Below are 18,204 nucleotides of genomic sequence, written 5' to 3'. Positions count from 1 at the left end.
GGTTAGTGGGTTCAGTCTGTGGCTGTGTTTTATTTCAAGCTTCATCGTAATTTTAAAGTGAATAGCTAGTGGCAGGCTGGCTTCTTGCCTGGGGCTGGGGGGCTTCTGCCTCATAAAATTACAAGAAGGGTCAAAAGCAAGTGGCTCTCTCCATTAAAAACCTTCTGGGAGAGTACTAGAGACACCTGACCTTTGCACGAGTGTCCAGCAGGCATCTAGGGGGCATATGGATGCTGATCACATCTGTATGGTCACAGCCTGCACCGCAATGGTGAGGCACCACGTCCACATTCTTACTCCAGGTGTTACTGGCCATCTCAGCACAGAATAGGATGCTCAGGGGAGATTGTGTTTACTGCTGGTACAGTTTATATGATCATTTAGCGATCATTTAGTTCCACTGGGCTGGAACAGGACCTTTTTAAGGTTATCTTCCTGAAAAGTATCATGGCTGGGGTCTGTGAAGGCGGGACACCTCTTTGCTGTGCTCCAAAAAAGCTGATAGTGAGACTGTCCTCAAATGGCTTAGAGGTGAAAGAGCAGAAAGAGAAAGGGAGCTTTATCACTTAGGCACTGAGCCCTACAGGGAACCGAGGGTGTACCTACACTGCTGTATGTCCAGCCTTTGGACACAGCCTGCACTTGCTGCTGCAAGGGAAGGGAAGGGAAGGGAAGGGAAGGGAAGGGAAGGGAAGGGAAGGGAAGGGAAGGGAAGGGAAGGGAAGGGAAGGGAAGGGAAGGGAAGGGAAGGGAAGGGAAGGGAAGGGAAGGGAAGGGAAGGGAAGGGAAGGGAAGGGAAGGGAAGGGAAGGGAAGGGAAGGGAAGGGAAGGGAAGGGAAGGGAAGGGAAGGGAAGGGAAGGGAAGAAGAAGAAGAAGAAGAAGAAGCAACTCTTGGAATCTGAGCATCTTTGAAGACTGAATAAGTCAATGCAGCACAGATTTATAAGGACAACAGATCACGCCTCAAATCAGCTATAGCAGCCAAAAGAAAAATAAGAGCTTTGAAACCAGAGGCAGTAGGATACAATCAGTGTGGTACAAAAACATCAAGTTCAACACAAATACGTAAGTAATGGATGGTCCTGAAGAGACATTCTGGCTACATCTTCACTAGTAAATTAAACGTGCCCAGGAGTATTGCCAGACACCAAAGCCAACTGACGTGGCCTGGCTGCATTCATCTATTAGAGTCTCTCATCTTTCAGAACAGGATGGATTCATCCAACATACCAATTGGGATCTTCCTTGGCATACACTATGTTCCATACTGCACCCAAGACTCGTTTGGGAGATCATTAATTGGCTCAGGACAAAAGGATGCCAGGGGCTGTTCTAACAGTTCCACAGAGCAGAGAATTGAGTTTCAAATCCTATGGCCTGTTACTGCTTTATTTATTTTAGCATGGGTGTGGCCTCCAGTGCCATTAACGTCTGCCCCTGGAGAGTGCTGCTGTGACCGTAGATTTACCTGCCAAATCTATCAGAAGGAACATGCCACGTCAGTCAGAGAAATGCCTCACACTGAAGGAACTGAGCATGGAAAACTGCAGCCACTATAAATTCTGGTCCTATCACAGAATTGCTTACACAGAGGTAAAGACCAAGCAGACGCTGATGGAAATATCTGGCCTTCTCCAGGCATTGTTGGAGGTTGCTGATTTTTTTCACAGCTGTGTCTTCTTAATCTGTTGCACACTTGCTGCAGTTTGCAAGGTTGATGCTAGTGTTTTCTTCCACTAGAAAATTATTTTAAGCAGAGAAAAATAATTTGAGGCTGCTTATTGAAAGAGCTACTAGTAAGACAAGGAACAACTCCAACCTAGTCATGATGTGGAAGACCGGTCAACAACCATAAAACCATGACGCTTCTAAATGTTATCTCCTTTCCCTGTCCAGCCAGTGCCTCTCTTGGCTGGTGATGCTGGACCTAACTCTGCTCTTCAACAGTAGCCTTAATATTTGAGATCAGTGAGGTTACAACCTCATGTGTTTATGGGAAATGCAATGCTGCAGGATGCTGCTGAGAAAGGGCTCTCCCCAGCACATCATGCATACACAGCTCTCCCATCAAGATGCTCATCCACAGCATGCAGAGGGATTGCCCAGTTGATATGTGCTAGAGGAGGCCATCTCTCCATCACAGAGGAGTTAGGGAGGCTGAAGTAGTGAAGTCTGAAGTTATTATGGCTTCACACTGAGTCTTCCTCTGTGTTTCCTATCTGCTTTTCTCCATGGTGTATATGCTAGGGTTTGGATTTCTGGAGGAGAGACGACTAGATCAGGATTGCCATGTGACTTGGCAGGAATATACATACCTGCAAAGTGAGTGGGGGGCTGAGCTGATGCCTCCTGGACTGAAAACAGGGACATGAAGGGGCATAGCCAGCATCAAGCTGGGTGACTCCAGAATGCAGTGCTGTTACAAATAGCACTTTGCCTGGAGGCCCATCCAGTTGAATTAGAAAAAAAAAAGAGCCATTAATTAACTTGACTTAAGAGAGGGCTGATGCAGGGCAATGTGACCTTTTCTCTATGTCATATGCCACACGGATTTTAGCCTCCCTCTGATGCTTTGTCACCGCCAGTCCTTGTTTTTTAGATCACTGGCTTGCAGGGTGATGGTGACCAAAGGGATTGAGTCAGCAGGAGAAAAGAAAGAGATGGCTTCACTGCTTCAGTGATCTGTGCACCAAGGAAAGCAGAATCCTCTCATCTGTCTAATATCTGTTACGTTGCATGGTAAATGTATATATGTACGCACAAACACGTGATATGCCATATGTATATTCAGTTAATAAGCTCTAAATCATGGCACTTTAGGCAAGAATTTACAGAGAAAACCAAGAATGACATCAGTCTACAAAATGGAGTTTAGAATTCATGCTGCTCAACTTTTATAAAAAAGTTTGATGGTGGTTCCTACCAGTCAACACAATGAATTGGTGCAATAGCCAAGTGTAATTAAACCTTGTCTTTGAACTAACCTGCCTCAGTGATGGGAGGGAACCTGCAATCAACAGCCTCAGTACGAACTGATAAGAATAAAGTGATACTGGGTGAGCAAAATAAAGATCTGCAGCAAGGCTCCCTGGGGTCAAAACAGACAATAGGCCCACTGGTCTCCGTGTGGATGGGAATTAGTTGAAAACAAGGGCTTCTGATGATGAAAAGTTATCTCATTTTGGGGTGCAGTCACACCTGGGTTCTAGCACAACACAAAATTTCAGCCTTCTAGAAGAGAAGTAAGGACAGTGCCAGGGCCAAGAGCATATGTAGGTCATGAGTACAAGGCTTGCAATAAGCTGGCATGTCAGTCCTTCAGAACCACAGACTTTTTTATTTTATGATATGATGAGCTCTGTTATCTTAAAATGGGTGACTTGTGGTATTTTTCATTCCTTTTTTTTTTTCCTTTTATTTGAAAAATAGACTTTTTGTAGGATGTCATGTGAAAACAAGTTCTCATCACTTCTACCCATGCCTTCATGCACCCTAGCAATTTTCTAACTCGCTCACCATCTTCACTTAAAGTGGTCAGAAAAGATGCCCTAGAAATGCCTTACAATTGCAAGGCATTCTCTATCTTCATCTTCTTACACTGAAGGATAAAATACCTCAAGAGCTTTCAATTTCAGCATCAAAGTCAGTCACTTACAGAAGAAAAAAACATAGAAAATGGCTGTTCCCCAGTGGTGACGGTCACAGAATCTGGTTTGGAAAACTGTTGGCATGATAACCAGCTCCGTGCATGGCAAGGCACACGTAGAGTGGCTGCAGGTATTTCTGCACTGCTGTGCATGGATGTGGGAGCAAAGACCTAAATTACTGCACGTTTCTGGAGAGTGGTGTCAGCACAGACATTAAGTTCAGAGGTGCAGAGTTTAATCCTCTGAATTATAGCCTTTTTTGACTGCACAACTGAAAAGAACATTCAAGGAAAGAAGTACTCTTCATATTACACTGGATAACGTGGGGATGGAAAGACAAGCCAAAACTATACCCACATATAGCTTTGGTGGAGCAAAAAATCTCATAATAGCTTAAAACGCACTGGTCGAGGTCCCTTCAAATCACTGTGAATTCAAGTGTTGAAGGGTGGCATGAAACTTAGCTCAATCTATGCATTTATCTCCATGAAAACACTCCCATCTTACTAAACAAACACCACGTGATCAGTATTGGACCTGAGAAAAGCCTCTCACATCTCATTATCCCACAGTTTGGATTAGGGATTTTAGAGCTTAACTTCATAACCCAACCACAGGATCAGCTCTGTTCCCCTCTACCGAAGACGCTGCAGTGCTAATATATTATTTCTGTAACACAAAGAGCAAAGAAAAGGAATGTGACGTGTTCATATGGCAGCAAGTTAATTCTGATTTAACCTTCTAGTGCTTGACATTCTGTGCACTATACTTTGGCTGTTTAAAAGAAACACCAAGAAAGCAGGAGGTAAACTCTTATTTAAACAAAAAGCCTCACAAAGGTGCTGGCTGCATTGTTTCTTGCAACATAAAGCATTCCTTCATCATTCCTGTGGGCAAGTTAGGGCTATACCCCTTCCTGTACCAAGACTCTGTTGGAAAGGAAACAGCCAACCCGTTAATAGAGCACTCCAAATCAGAGACTGAGATTTCTAGAGTGGTAGATGGATCTACGTGTCTGGTGTTCAGCTTTAAGCAGAGTTATTTAAGATTTGGATGCACCTTTCATCACTCAACAGTCATGCACTCTTTCAGTAGCAGATCAAAGACTTCACTTCTAGAGACTTCACTTCCCTGACTGCACTTCTGGAGGATCACAAAGCAGCTGCACTTTGCCTGGCACTGAGTCCCATTGAACAGGTTGTGCTGTGCTAAAGACACAAAGCAGCCAACAAGACCCACGCCTCCATGCTCACTGCACACTGGGGCACAGGCAAAACCCAGACAGCTTCTTCCAAGGGGCCACATGGACAACTTCGAGGAGGGGTCTGGGTTGCTTTTGGGTTAAGGCTTTTGGGTTGGTTTTTCTTTTTCTCTTTTTGCTTGTTTGGCATTTTTTCTCCTAACCTTGGTCGAACCCTCTCAAAGAAAGGCACCTGAATAAAGAAAGTTTGCTTTCTGAAGGACCTTCAACACATCTGCCTCCCACTGGAGTTAAGAGAAAGGCAATATTATTTCCTAGGGGCTCCCAAACTGTGAAAATAAAAGCATACAAATTCAAAACCCACCAAAAAAAAAAAAAAAAAAAAAAAAAAAAAAAGGGTGAATAAAGAGAATAACCCTGGACAATGAGAAAATTACACGAGTTCACTTTCCATGTCAGCATGCATTTCCCTTTAAGAATTTCCATTTCCCTTTAAGCCATTCTATTATTCACACATAGCATTTCTAATCATTCTTTCAAGTGTTTCTATGTAACTTATCAGGGTTTAATGAATGCCAGAATAAGCACTAGAGGGAAAATCCACATAACTGGACAGTAACCCAAAGGTTTTAACTAGACCTCTACATTTTTCTTTTTTAATATAATCTTTATTCAAGCATTTTCTGCTTTGATCAGAAAGATGACTTTTTTATTGGTATTATTATTGACTTTTCCCACCCACCCTCCTCCATAATCCACCATCCCATAACTTGTGAGCCCTTCAGGGTTGCAATGAAGAGTTATTAGCTACAAAGGGCTTCTTTGGGAAACATTATCTACAAGTAAAATCAGTCAAAGTAAACAAGTTAGCTTGTATACTGCCTTCTACTGAATCAGGCCTCACAGTCTTCTCCCTCTCCAGAAAGAGAAGTTGAAAAAAAAACTCTGCAAACACCCCAAATTGTTCCATCATTGTGTTAGATGAGACTCAACAAGAGTGACTTGTTGAGTCTCTCATCACCTGGGGGCCGTTGTTCGCTATAAATAATAATTCCTAAGGATAACTCCATGCCCAGAAGTTGTCAGTCACAAAATTAAATTCTGAGATGCTTTGTCACTAGAGGTTAGAGTGGCTAAAAGAGGGGACAAGACAAGATCTGTCAGCCAGAAGCTTAAGGATTGGGTATAGCTGGATGCCAAATTGTCCTTGAATGGCTGGTTTGGAAGACAGGGCTGTGAGAATAGAGTCAGTCTTTAAATGCTGTGTTCTGAATATTCTTCCCAAAGCAGCCACTCCCTTCAGGAAGACATCAGGGATACAATAAACCCGGGCCCTGATTTTCAAGCTGGTTTGTAGGACTGGTCTGCTGTTTCCACAGTAATGTGGCGGGCAGCGCTGTACCTATACAAAGGGGCAGCCCTGACCAGTGTTGGATTCTTTCCTGCATGCTCTACAGGCATACAGAGTCAGATCTGCACCCAGAGAGCCTCAGACTTTCTGAGCACAAGGGACAATTTTAGTAATGCCTGGTCATTGACTTCCATTGAGCTTTGCTCTCATTCTGGACACATTCCCATTACTGACAGGTCCTGCTGTTGCTCTACTGCTTAACTCTCCAGCAATGGTAAAAAGGCAGTTGTGCCCGACTCCTAATGGACAGAGATTGGAGACGTTACAGCCTGGCCCTGCTCTAACATGAGGTATGTGTTTATTGTGGCCACTCCTCAGAGTTGGAAGCAGACAGAAAGTTTAAGTCATTGGTCACAAATTGTAGTAAATCGGTATCAGAGGAGCCAGAATAGCCAAGGATTCTCTCCAGCTTTGGGGAAGTTATTTTTACCGAGTAGCCTTTGCAACTGAATGTGCAATGGAACTGAACCATCTACTTCTTTCACATTCATTTATTTTTGATACAACCATGAATCAGACTGGTGCCTCGGATCAGCTAATGCTACAATCTCCTATCAACCTCATCAGGGGAAGAGAAAGTGTGCTTGCAGTATGGATCTCATAGACACAAAACTGAATTTTCAGTCCAGGACCTGTTGCATCCTAGTGAGCATGGGAGGAAAACAATGAGGCAGACTCACTCCAGTCTTGCAAAGTGTTTATTAATTTCAGAGAAACCACCGGAGGAACAGAATTTATTAGTGAGTAGGAGGACATTTCAGGAACAGAGCTGGACTGAAAATAATCAGCTTCCTTTAATTAACTGCATACAGTTTTATTGCATAACTGATGGTTTTAAACTTTGGCCAATTAGTTTGTCCAACACAAAAGCTGAATGCTCTGTCAATCTCTCAAGTAAGATCTATGCCAAAGTTTTAATTCAACTTGCCTTATCCAGGCAACCAGAAAACAGGGCCTCTCGAAACTGGGATTAGTTTGCATCTAACCAGAACTGTAAAAAAGAGCAGCAAATACATCTTCAAAACAAACAAACAAGCAACAAAGACACAGAAATCCCAAGTGGCGCCGACATCAGACTCAGCTCCATGACCACCCCTTACAGAGTGGTCATCATATGTCTATTTTCCCTGCAACTTAGGAATGCAGGATGACTGTATAATCACATACATTTAAACACAAACATATAAAAGTACGTCTAACATTTTTTATGGTGAGTTAATACCTATGTTCCTGGTAGGATCTTAGACTGAATGTTTAATGAAATTACCCAAGATGCAAATGATTATTTGTAAAAGTTTATGAAATACAGAGTCAGTGAATTGAGTGTTTTCCCAAAACACTGATCTATTTCTATAAAAATACATTAGAAACTTCACATGTTCTTTTCAACTAATTATTTTAATTAATAGCTATATTAATAGTCGCATCACATGCCCTGATTACCCCAAGGTACTCACTGTATCAATGACAAGTGCTTTGAACTTGGTACAATGATGACATCTATACCAAAGATGTGTTTTAGAAATGATTATTTTGCATATTTTGGCGAAGTAATTATCTTGTGAAAAGTTGGTTTTGGTTGTAGAAAGCTCTTGGTTCAAGCTTCATCAACATCTGCAGTTTTAGTAATTAAGATGCCCTACTGAGTCCTGCCCTGAGTGTATTTTTGCTTCAGCTGAGATGGATGGTTTCTGCATTCAGTGCTTTTGTCTTTGCATGTCACCCAGATCACATCTACACAACTAAACGGGCTGCTCGGAGAGGTGGTGGAATCACTGTCCCTGGAGGTGTTCAAGAAACATTTAGATGTGGTACAAAGGGACGTGGTTTAGTGGGGAAATGGTGGTGGTCGGTGGACGGTTGGACTGGGTGATCTTGGAGGTCTATTCCAACCTTGGTGATTCTATGATTCTAAAGCAAATAGTGCCTGAATGTCACCTCATGCACCAGATTGTGATCACCCACATAGTCAAACCATTAGTGCTTATCCCAGAGCAACTCTGAACCCTGACAACAAGCATTCTCCAGCACCATGCTCAGGCATGGCTGGATCCAGACAAGAGGTAAAACACTACAGGGACGTGAACAAGAGGTAAAATGCTACGGGGACACGAACAAGGTCATGGGCAAATGTTTTCATTTAAAAGATTTGTATAGAGCCGCTCTGTTATTCAGATGGGTTTAAGAAACCATCAGCGCTGCGAGATCTTTCTTTCTTCTCCCCAAGTCCTTATTCATCCCACATGTTCCAGTTTCTCCAGGAGTTAAGGCAGAGCTCTTGCATACAAACATGTGGTACTACAAAGCACTGAGCCATCTCCAGACCAATCCCATTTTGGACTGCACAGTGTTACTGTGATCACATAATGCAAGACTGTGCCACAACCTAGCAGCACAAACAGGGGAGCAAGGCAAGCTAAGGTCAAGCAGACAAACGTCTCAGTGTGTCTGCCTGCTTTAGTAATGCCATATGGACACTGTTCCTGGTGCGTAATTTTCTCCAGCGTTTCATAGGAGACCAAAACGAGTTTGGAATCAGATCATAGCAGATGATACATTGACACATCTGTCATCCCCAACACTGGAATGTCAAGAGCCATGACAAAGCAATGAGAGGAGAAAAAGGAGTAAACTTATTTCACAGGATAATCAAATGTTGGGTGGTTTTTTTTTTCTGTCACAGAAGATTTTAGCAGAGCTCAGCAATGAAGTCACACCTGCTGCACTATTCTGTAGCACCAGTCCACGCTTCCCTGTCACTCTCACTCTCGTTACATCACTGCTCACATGCAGATGGTTGAACCCGATGGCTACTAAGATAAAGTCTGCCCACAGTGAAACCCCTAGCATGGCATGTTTCAGATTAGGAAGACACTTTCGTTGCCCTTTACAAATAGACCTGAGATCGTTCTGTTCAGAATTCAATCTGGAAAACTATGCCCATTTTGAAGTGGAAGCTGTGTAAGCACGTTAGCATGGAGCTGTGCCCAACGTAGGGAATTCTGCCCCTCTGTGGCTACGTGACACAGCTTCTGGCTCAGGGCTGGATCACATCCTCCCAGACTGGGCCAGAGTCAGCAGAACACTTTGGAAGAGGTTATGTCAACATGGCCAAGCTGCAATGATGCCCAGGAGAGAAAGTGTCATTCAGTTGTACTTTCACATCCCTGTCTTCTAGGCACAAAGCAAGAGTCTCCCTGCTTTACTCTTGGTTCCTTCACAGCACTGAGAAATTAAAGATGCTTTATCTGAAACATCCACGAAGGAAATCCTGTGTCTCAGATGAACCTGACTTCCTCAATTTCCTGTTTGCTGCACAGCTGTCTGCCTTGGATAGGTCACAGGGACATTTTTTTTGGACATATTTGTCTACCTCAGTTGGAAGCCAGGATCCCTGAGTTAGAACATAAGGGTCTGTAATCTTTAAAAATAAAAATAATAATAATAAAAAAAAGAAATCACAGTGCAAACAGAAAGAATGAAAAGAAAACAAACCAATAAAGAATCTATCCTGTCATAACATTTGAGGTTCTGGTATTTGCTGGCCTTGGAGTAGGTTCAAAATAAATGAAGTAAATGTGTATTTCATTAAATGCTAATATTTGGAAGATAAGAGGGAAAAAAATGATGAAATGCTTCCAAGCACTGTTGTGAGGACAGTGACTGTGTGTGTGTGTTTATACACACAACCACGCAGTCATGATTCTCTTTGATTCGGGATACCGCGATCTAGAAGCGTTACAGGGGGATGGAATAAAGGGATTTGCTTTCCCAGGCTATTGCTCTTCATGTGAGCAGCAAGGGACTTGGCACTTCTTACTCTCCAACTCTTTTCAGAATTGTTCTCAAATCCTTCCACGAGGATCGATTTTTCTGCAACCAAGGCTGACTTCTGTACACCACCAGTGGGAAATGTATAGCCAATGAATAAAAACATTCCATAGTGCTCTACGGAGGAAACCATGGTGTGCGCTTTGCAGATCAGGCTGGTCCATGAAAACCTAACCAGTGTGTCCCCAGTTGATGGCCTACCTGTTGATGGCTAAAATTTAAGATCTCTGTTCCATAAGAGATGTCTGTGTAATCTTGGCTCCTAGCCCATGACATACAGGTAGGGCATAACACGTGCTTCCCAGGGACACAGTGCCGTGGGCAGCATCAGGTGTTATAAAGTGCCCAGAATTCCTTCATTGATTAGCAAGGATACTACAGCGTGGGATTTAAAGCTCCAAATACTCAGGTATTTTGGAGAAGGATGAGGAGAGCAAAGCACTGATGTCTGTGCTTCAAGAAACGCAACAGAGACTGAAATGTTATTTTCACAGATAGCCCTGAACAGATTTTTTCATAGGCACCCCTAATAGAATGCATTTCACTGACATCAGAGTTGTTTCCCTGCTGACCTTCAAGCCTTTACTGCAACCCCACAGGTTCGAGAGTTTAAAGATTTGCTTTCTAACGCACACTAAAAAGAGCTTCATTTTGTGTTGTTGTTTTTTTTTTTCTTTTGCAGCTGAACTATTTCTGATCAAACTTACAGTCAAAATCTGACCCCAGGCACAAATCTAGCATGGGAAGAGAAAGGCATCAAGTGTAGAAAATAAAAGGATGCAGTATTAATATATATATATATATATATAAATAGAACAAAAAAATCAGAATAAAATGCAAAAGTAGAAGCAACCAAAAAACAGGGATGAGGCTGGAACATGTTACAGTACTGTCAAACTGGTTTGCAAGAAATTGAGTGGTATGCTTGGATAAAAGCCAGTGATTCAGTGAGCCACTGTAACCTCCCTGAAGGTAGGCAGAGCCTGCCAAGGAACTGATTGCATGCCAGGATCAGGGCTTCAGGTGATGCTCTGAGGCAGGAAGGAGAGAGTTTGGTGGATAGTTGTGAAGGCTGTGGAGTAAGAGGTTTGGCATTAATTTATTATTATATCTTGATTTATGGACAACATGGAAAAAATGTAGCAGAAGGGATGAAATAAGTTGCCACAAAGTTTTGGATTGGAGGCAGGAGGAGTTTGGGGGTTCTGTGAGACAGCAGGAGATGAGGGGTCCTGTTCTGTGGGGGCAGAAACTGTGGTGAGGCTGGGAGTCTTGAATGGGTCAAATGGAAGGAAAAACAACAAAAGGAAAGGACTTGAGGATGATGGTTCTTGTTTACCACAATGGCTGATATGAAGACTTAACTTCATGCCAGCAGGTATTAACTTCCTTGTGTCAGATCCTGGGCTTCATCAGAGCTGCCCCACTCCTGCCCCTATATCTCCTTCCTCTGTTTGTGCAGCATGCAGTGGATAGTGTATAGTGACAGGACAAGGGGGAATGGTTTTAGACTAAGATAGGGAGGTTTAGGTTGGATATTAGGAGGAAGTTTTTCACCCAGAGGGTGGTGACACACTGAACAGGTTGCCCAAGGAGGCTGTGGATGCCCCATCCCTGCAGGCATTCAAGGCCAGGCTGGATGTGGCTCTGGGCAGCCTGGTCTGCTGGTTGGTGACCCTGCACATAGCAGGGGGTTGAAACTCAATAAGCATTGTGGTCCTTTTCAACCCAGGTCATTCTATGATGCTATGATTCTATGTAACACCAACCATCTGTAGCACAACATCCCACCCAAGTGAGGTCTGCAGGTTATGCATAGGATCCTGGCCTTGGAAGGCTCAAGGTGCAGACTTGACAATCAATCCCAAAAACACCACTAAGGTAAAATTCTCCACTACCCTCAGTGGGAATCTTCTCCTGAGTCAAGCATACAAAAGATCAAGAAGTTAACAGAACAGACACTCCAAAAGATACAGGCACTCGGAAACTGGAATTGCTTCCTATGAAAATCTGGCCACGCTTCCTGCTAACAGACAAAAGATTTCCAAGACCGCACACACCAAAGTGTCTCCTTTTTTTCTTTTTACAGAGGATCATAAATCAAATAATTCCTCACTGTCCAAAGTAACACCTCATGCATGAAAGGAAAATATCATAATCCCAATTTTATAATCCAGACAAGAACAGGAATCTACCAGATTTATGTAAATATAGTTGAGGGAGACTTGAAACACAGCTGCATTGTGCTGTTCACACCGAGAAGAGCTGAGTGAAAACTCACTTGGGAAGTTGCATTCTGCATTACCATTGAATTAAAAAAACAAAAAGAAAAACAAGAGGAGTCGGGGGAGAGCACAACTAAAACTGGATTTTGACTAAACTCAGTCATAGGCTCCTCTCCCTGGGAAAAAAAAAAAAAAAAAAAAAAGAAAGAAAAAAAAGAAGAGGAAAACCAAAATTATTTTGGTGGAAATAATGTCCAACTGTTTCATATGTTCCATTTTTATATTGCCATTTGTTGGTAGTCACTCAATAGTATCATAGAATCATAAAATCACAGAATGGTTGGGTTGGAAGGGACCCCAAGGATCATGAAGCTCCAACCCCCCACCACAGGCAGGGCCACCAACCTCCACATCTAATACCAGCCCAGGCTGCCCAGGGCCCCATCCAACCTGGCCTTGAACACCTCCAGGGATGGATGGGGCACCCACGGCCTCTCTGGGCAGCTGTTCCAGCACCTCACCACTCTCATAGTAAAGAACTTCCCCCTGATATCCAACCTAAATCTTCCCTCCTTCAACTTAAAACCATTTCCCCTTGTGCTGCTATTATCTACCCTTAGAAAGAGTTGAGTCCCCTCCTGTTTGCAGGCTCCTTTTAAGGACTGGAAGGCTGCAGTGAGGTCACCCCACAGCCTTCTCTTCTCCAGGCTGAACAAGCCCAGCTCCCTCAGCCTGTCTTCATAGTATGCTACAGCATTATATAGTTAAAGAAACCAGTTTCATGCAAAGCTGGTCCTGTACTTGATTACAGAGCTGTGCCTTGATGTCCACGTATCTACCAGTGTGCAGATTTCCCTTCTTTAGTTTGTGTTGGGACAAAAAAAATGGAGTTACTCTCCAGAGAATATTCCTGGCATACAGAAGGGATCTAACTTTCCCCTTTGTTGGACAGAGGTACCCTGATAGGATTTCTCTTCCCAGACTCTACTTGTAAAAAACCTGTAAGTTTGAGAACTTCTCCAAATCTCCTTTTGACTGAAGTTGAATGTGGGCTAAAAATTAATGAGTGTGAAAAGGTGCACACACACACACATACACAAATACACTGTGTGATGACAAAAAATCTCATGCTTAATGGAAGACAGCATAAAAAGAGAAAAAAAGGATGTACTACATCAGTGCATTTGCCATGCTAGCAGATCATCTTTTCCAAAACTTGAGTTCGTGATCCACTGGGTGCCAATCTAGAAAACGTCTGTGGTGTTCTGTTAGAAACACTGCCCCTGTGGCCTGCCCAATGCCTTCTAAAATTGATAAGAAAGCTGTTTTGCTATCCACAGGCCTTGATTAGGCCCAGGAAGAGGGGGAAAAGAGGAAAAGAGAGAGATCTCTCTTGGTGTTTGTGCCAGCTTCTCTTTCATATGGAATTAATGGTGGTTTAATGGGGTATGAAAGGATGTTTTACTGGAAACAATGAGGAACAATTGTCTAGCTCACGTTTCATTTCACAGGTCATTATTGCATTAAGAAGTAAATCGACCAAGTCCGGTAAATAACAGTCTGTGTTTTGCCCAGAGCTTCAAACCAACAATTTTAGCAGTCACCAACTAATATCTTTGTCATTTTTAACCCTTGCAGGGATCTGCTGGGGGCTAAACAATTATAGTCTTCACCCACCCCTAGCAGGTAAGCATTATTCATTTTATTTCTCATCCTTTCTCCCTGCAAACCCCACGAGGCTGGGTTTTTGCATTGCTGTTTTGTTTATTAGCCAACCTAGCCAACTGTGTGTCTGGTGGCCTTGAAAAACAACACATATTTTAGTGAGTGCTGCAGGCGTCTTTAAACAGGCTGCTTCCTCTGCAAAATTAATTGTTGCAAAATGCATTGCTTCCCCTGTAAAGCTCTGCAAGCTAACACTCAGCAGTTTGGCTGGATTAGAGATACGCCCCTGAGATCTAAGGGAAAGAATCTAGTTGTACTCGCAGGATGCGATTCACATTTCTTTTTTAATTGCATAAACACAGGCATGTGGTCTCCTGAAAGCTAACAGCCATCAGGCCTAGAAAGGCTGTATGGTGTAGGCAGCTGCCCCCAGCTCTGTCCCTGGTATCCCTGAGGGGCCCTTCCAACTCTATGACTCCATGATGTCTGAGCGCCTGAGCTTTGAGAGGAACCTGGGAGATGTAGATGCTTTGAACACTCCTCCATCCTAGTACACTATTTCCCGTGGAACCAACCTCTGCACTCATATATTTCAGAGCCCTTCAAGAGCATCGTTATTCCACAAGAAAATGCAGCTTGGCTGAGAGGAACCAAGCACGTGGGTTCAGAGAGAATCTCTCTGCACTAATTACATCCTTAAGTAGTCACTCTGAATGTTCATCAGCAGTATTTAGAAAGTTCTAATTACCAGATCTTCCCACAACAACACCTTGGTCTTCAGACCAATAAATCACTGTCGGACAGCAAAGGTTCGTGCAGACCACTGAGCATCATAGAATCACAGAATGTCCTGGGTTGGAAGGGACCTCAAGGATCATCAAGCTCCAACCCCCTGCCATGAGCAGGGTCACCAACCTTCACATTTCATACCAGCCCAGGCTGCCCAGGGCCCCATCCAACCTGGCCTTGAACACCTCCAGGGATGGGGCATCCACAGCCTCTCTGGGCAGCTGTTCCAGCACATCACCAGTCCATCTGTGAAGGACTTGCTCCTGATATCCAATCTAAACCTTCTCTCCTTGAGCTTTAAACCATGAGTAATTCCTGAATATAGACCTTCTGGAGTTATCTGATGCATCCTCCCTCCAGAGGAGGGGATGAGCTCTCCTTGGATCATCTGAAGATGCTTGTATAACCTCCACTGACAGGGATTCCACAACTCATTCAGGGAAGTTACGCCAGATTTTTGCTTTTTTATGACATTTCCTCCCAGCATCTAAAATTATCTTTGCTGAAATTTCAGCCCATTACTTCTGATGCCATAGATTAGGGGAGCAATTTATTCCTCTCGCCTCTGCAGCACTCTCCCATATATTTGAAGGCAGTTCTTAAATGTCTCATTCATCTCTTCTTCTCTCAATTGAGCCACTCAACTCTTTCAACCATCCCTTATGGGTTCTGTTTTCCAGATGCCTAATGATTCTTGTCAACCTTAACTGACAGGCTCCTAAATTAATCTGTGGGTGATGTGTGCATCAGTTACTTGGCTTTCATGGACTACCGATGGTTTATAAATGACATCTTAGGAGCAAACACCCTGAAACACTAGCCTCATCGTGTCAGTGATAAAAATGCTCACGCACTGTTTGTATGCAATATTTCTGTACAGAAAGGTAGAGAGGTTGATATCAAATCTATAACTAGATTCCTAAATGAAGGTGATGTGGTATTTCAGGGGTACCATGCTATTTTTTGCTGTGCAGGAAAACAAATGGGCTCTCCAAGAATTCAGAATGTCTAATAATGGTGTCTTTCCTCTAAATTGCTTTGAAAATGGCAAACATCATGTTTTATCCTCAGAGATTAATGCTAAGAGGAGCAGCAGAGGAATTCTTGATTGCAATTGTAGGCAGAGACTATTAGCTGCCACCTCCTCAAAACAGACTGATATGCCAAGTGCCAAGGTTAGCTCTCGTAGCTAAAGACCTATTTTACATTCACCTTTTTTTTGAATTTAAACATTTCTAATGCATATAGAGACACGTTTGTCATTTTATGTAGCTGAACACTGGTGAATGTCAGTTTGAAAGTACATGAAGAATTCAGGTAACAAGAAGTAGTTAAGTTCCTATAAAATGTTGAACTCTATTTACAGCTATGAACAAGCAAGATGGAGAAATTCACCCAATGTATTTTGGATTCTTCACAAGAAAGGCATTTAACATCCTCTAAGGAAACAAGAAGATAATGTAAGATAATAGATTTATGCATTTTTGCACATATACATATTTGTACATAAATATAAATACTCTATATTGATCTCACTACTGAACGCATGGACAGTGAGTGGTGTCATTCATCATCTCATCCTAACTTCAGAGTTAATGAAGTGACATCTCTGAAAAGGGAAACTTATTAGAGCTTATTATAACTTATTAAAGACTTATTAGAGCCTGACATACAGATGAGCTTAAGGGAAAGTAATTTATAGTATTTCAAAATGGAAATGTTGCATGGTTTCATAGGTCCCAGTGCTGGCCTAGTTTGATCTTTCCAGACCTCCAGCTCTGGTCTGTTCTTCCATAATGTAACAAAAATTAATTATGAAGTTCCTCCAACACTATGCAACGAGAGTTGGCTGTGGAGACAGAGGAGTATTTCATCTTGCCAGAGATTTCCACTGGGATATAGTGTCACAGTGGCATCCAGATGCACTCTGAAACTTCATTCCCAACCAGTGGCCTCTTTACCCAGAGATAATCTTCACAACATTGCCCCCACTTAGAAGAGCTGATGCTTTATTTCAGTAGGCTGAACCACCTCGCCCTTTATGAGCCGCCACGTAGTTTGTAAAGATACAAAAGTAACCTATCCCCATCTTGCTTACTTTAAAGCTTCTTCTACCAAGGCCATTGAAAATAACTCCCAAATTTGTTCTCAGGCTCCTGCTCAAATAAGACCCACCACAGATGTATTTTCAGGAAATTTAAGTAAAAGTCATCATAGAATCATAGAATCACAGAATGGTTGGGTTGGAAGAGACCTCAAGGATCATGAAGCTCCAACCCCCTTCCCTCATGCAGGGCCACCAACCTCCACATCTAATCCTATACCAGGCTGCCCAGGGCCCCATCCAACCTGGCCTTGAACACCTCCAGGGATGGATGGGGCACCCACGGCCTCTCTGGGCAGCTGTTCCAGCACCTCACCACTCTCATAGTAAAGAACTTCCCCCTGATATCCAACCTAAACCTTCCCTCCTTAAGCTTAAAACCACGAGTAATTACTGAACATATTAGGTTGAGGTTTTATAAAATAATAACTTGGTAAGAGCTCTTTTAATCTCCTTCATTGCCACTTTCAAGACATTTTGCAAGGGATATTCATTGTTGAAAAAAAGCAAGCTTCTATCTGTGAACAACAACAAAAAGCATCAAAGGAAAAAACTACTTGTTTCAGGCCAATGTCACAGCTGTTGCATTCCTTGTATATTTACCAAACCTGCATTCTCTTCTCAAATGTCTTTAATTGCTACAAGTGATTACGCATAGCAGGCATAGCTAACCACGCACCTTGGAATATTAAATATTCATTCAAGACAAGTTTCAGACAGCTTTATCCCTGAACTACATTGGCAGCCTGCATACCAAAATGATACCCCTCCTCAACTACTATTTGTGAATATGACTCAGTAGTAAAAATTTCCTGAAGACTAAAATCCTTGACTTAAATTTTCTTAGGACTGCGTACATCTATACTTAAACATTTTATCTTATTTCTGATGAAACCTTTGTACAAATAAGTTCCTACTAAAGCTGACTCCATTGTTTTTTTTTTCAATACAAAATTTCTTTAACATTTAAATAATAAAAAATAGTTGGAGATGTTGTTGTTGTTGTTGCTTAAAACCGAAGTCAGAATTTAAGTATTCAGTAAAGTATGCTCCAGGCAAGCTTTTTAATAATAATAATAAAAAAAAAGAATATAAAACATATTTTCTGCTGATTCTCGTTAACGCAACCATTCTCTCCAACCTGCCTAAGAAGCAGGATGGGTGCTTTCAGATTGAGAGTCTGGCTGTCAGTTTTGGAAGGATATGCATTAATTCAATGACTGACCTGCTGAGATTATGGATACATATGGCAAGTTGCAGTCTTTGGGGTTCACTTGGATGTAAAACTGTTCTACAAGACTAGATACTGCAGACCACTTCCCTTCTGCAT

General features: G+C 42.5%; 1 protein-coding gene across 11 annotated transcripts in view; it reads right to left on the bottom strand.

The window, feature by feature from the left end:
* PKHD1 (polycystic kidney and hepatic disease 1 (autosomal recessive)) overlaps nt 1-18,204 on the bottom strand; it is a 230,830-nt gene that overhangs the window by 42,451 nt on the left and 170,175 nt on the right. The gene's annotated exons all lie outside the window — the stretch shown is intronic.

This window comes from Gallus gallus, chromosome 3 (genome assembly GCF_016699485.2).
Source record: "Gallus gallus isolate bGalGal1 chromosome 3, bGalGal1.mat.broiler.GRCg7b, whole genome shotgun sequence".
NCBI lineage: Eukaryota > Metazoa > Chordata > Aves > Galliformes > Phasianidae > Gallus > Gallus gallus.
This window is presented reverse-complemented; position numbering and strand designations above follow the sequence as displayed.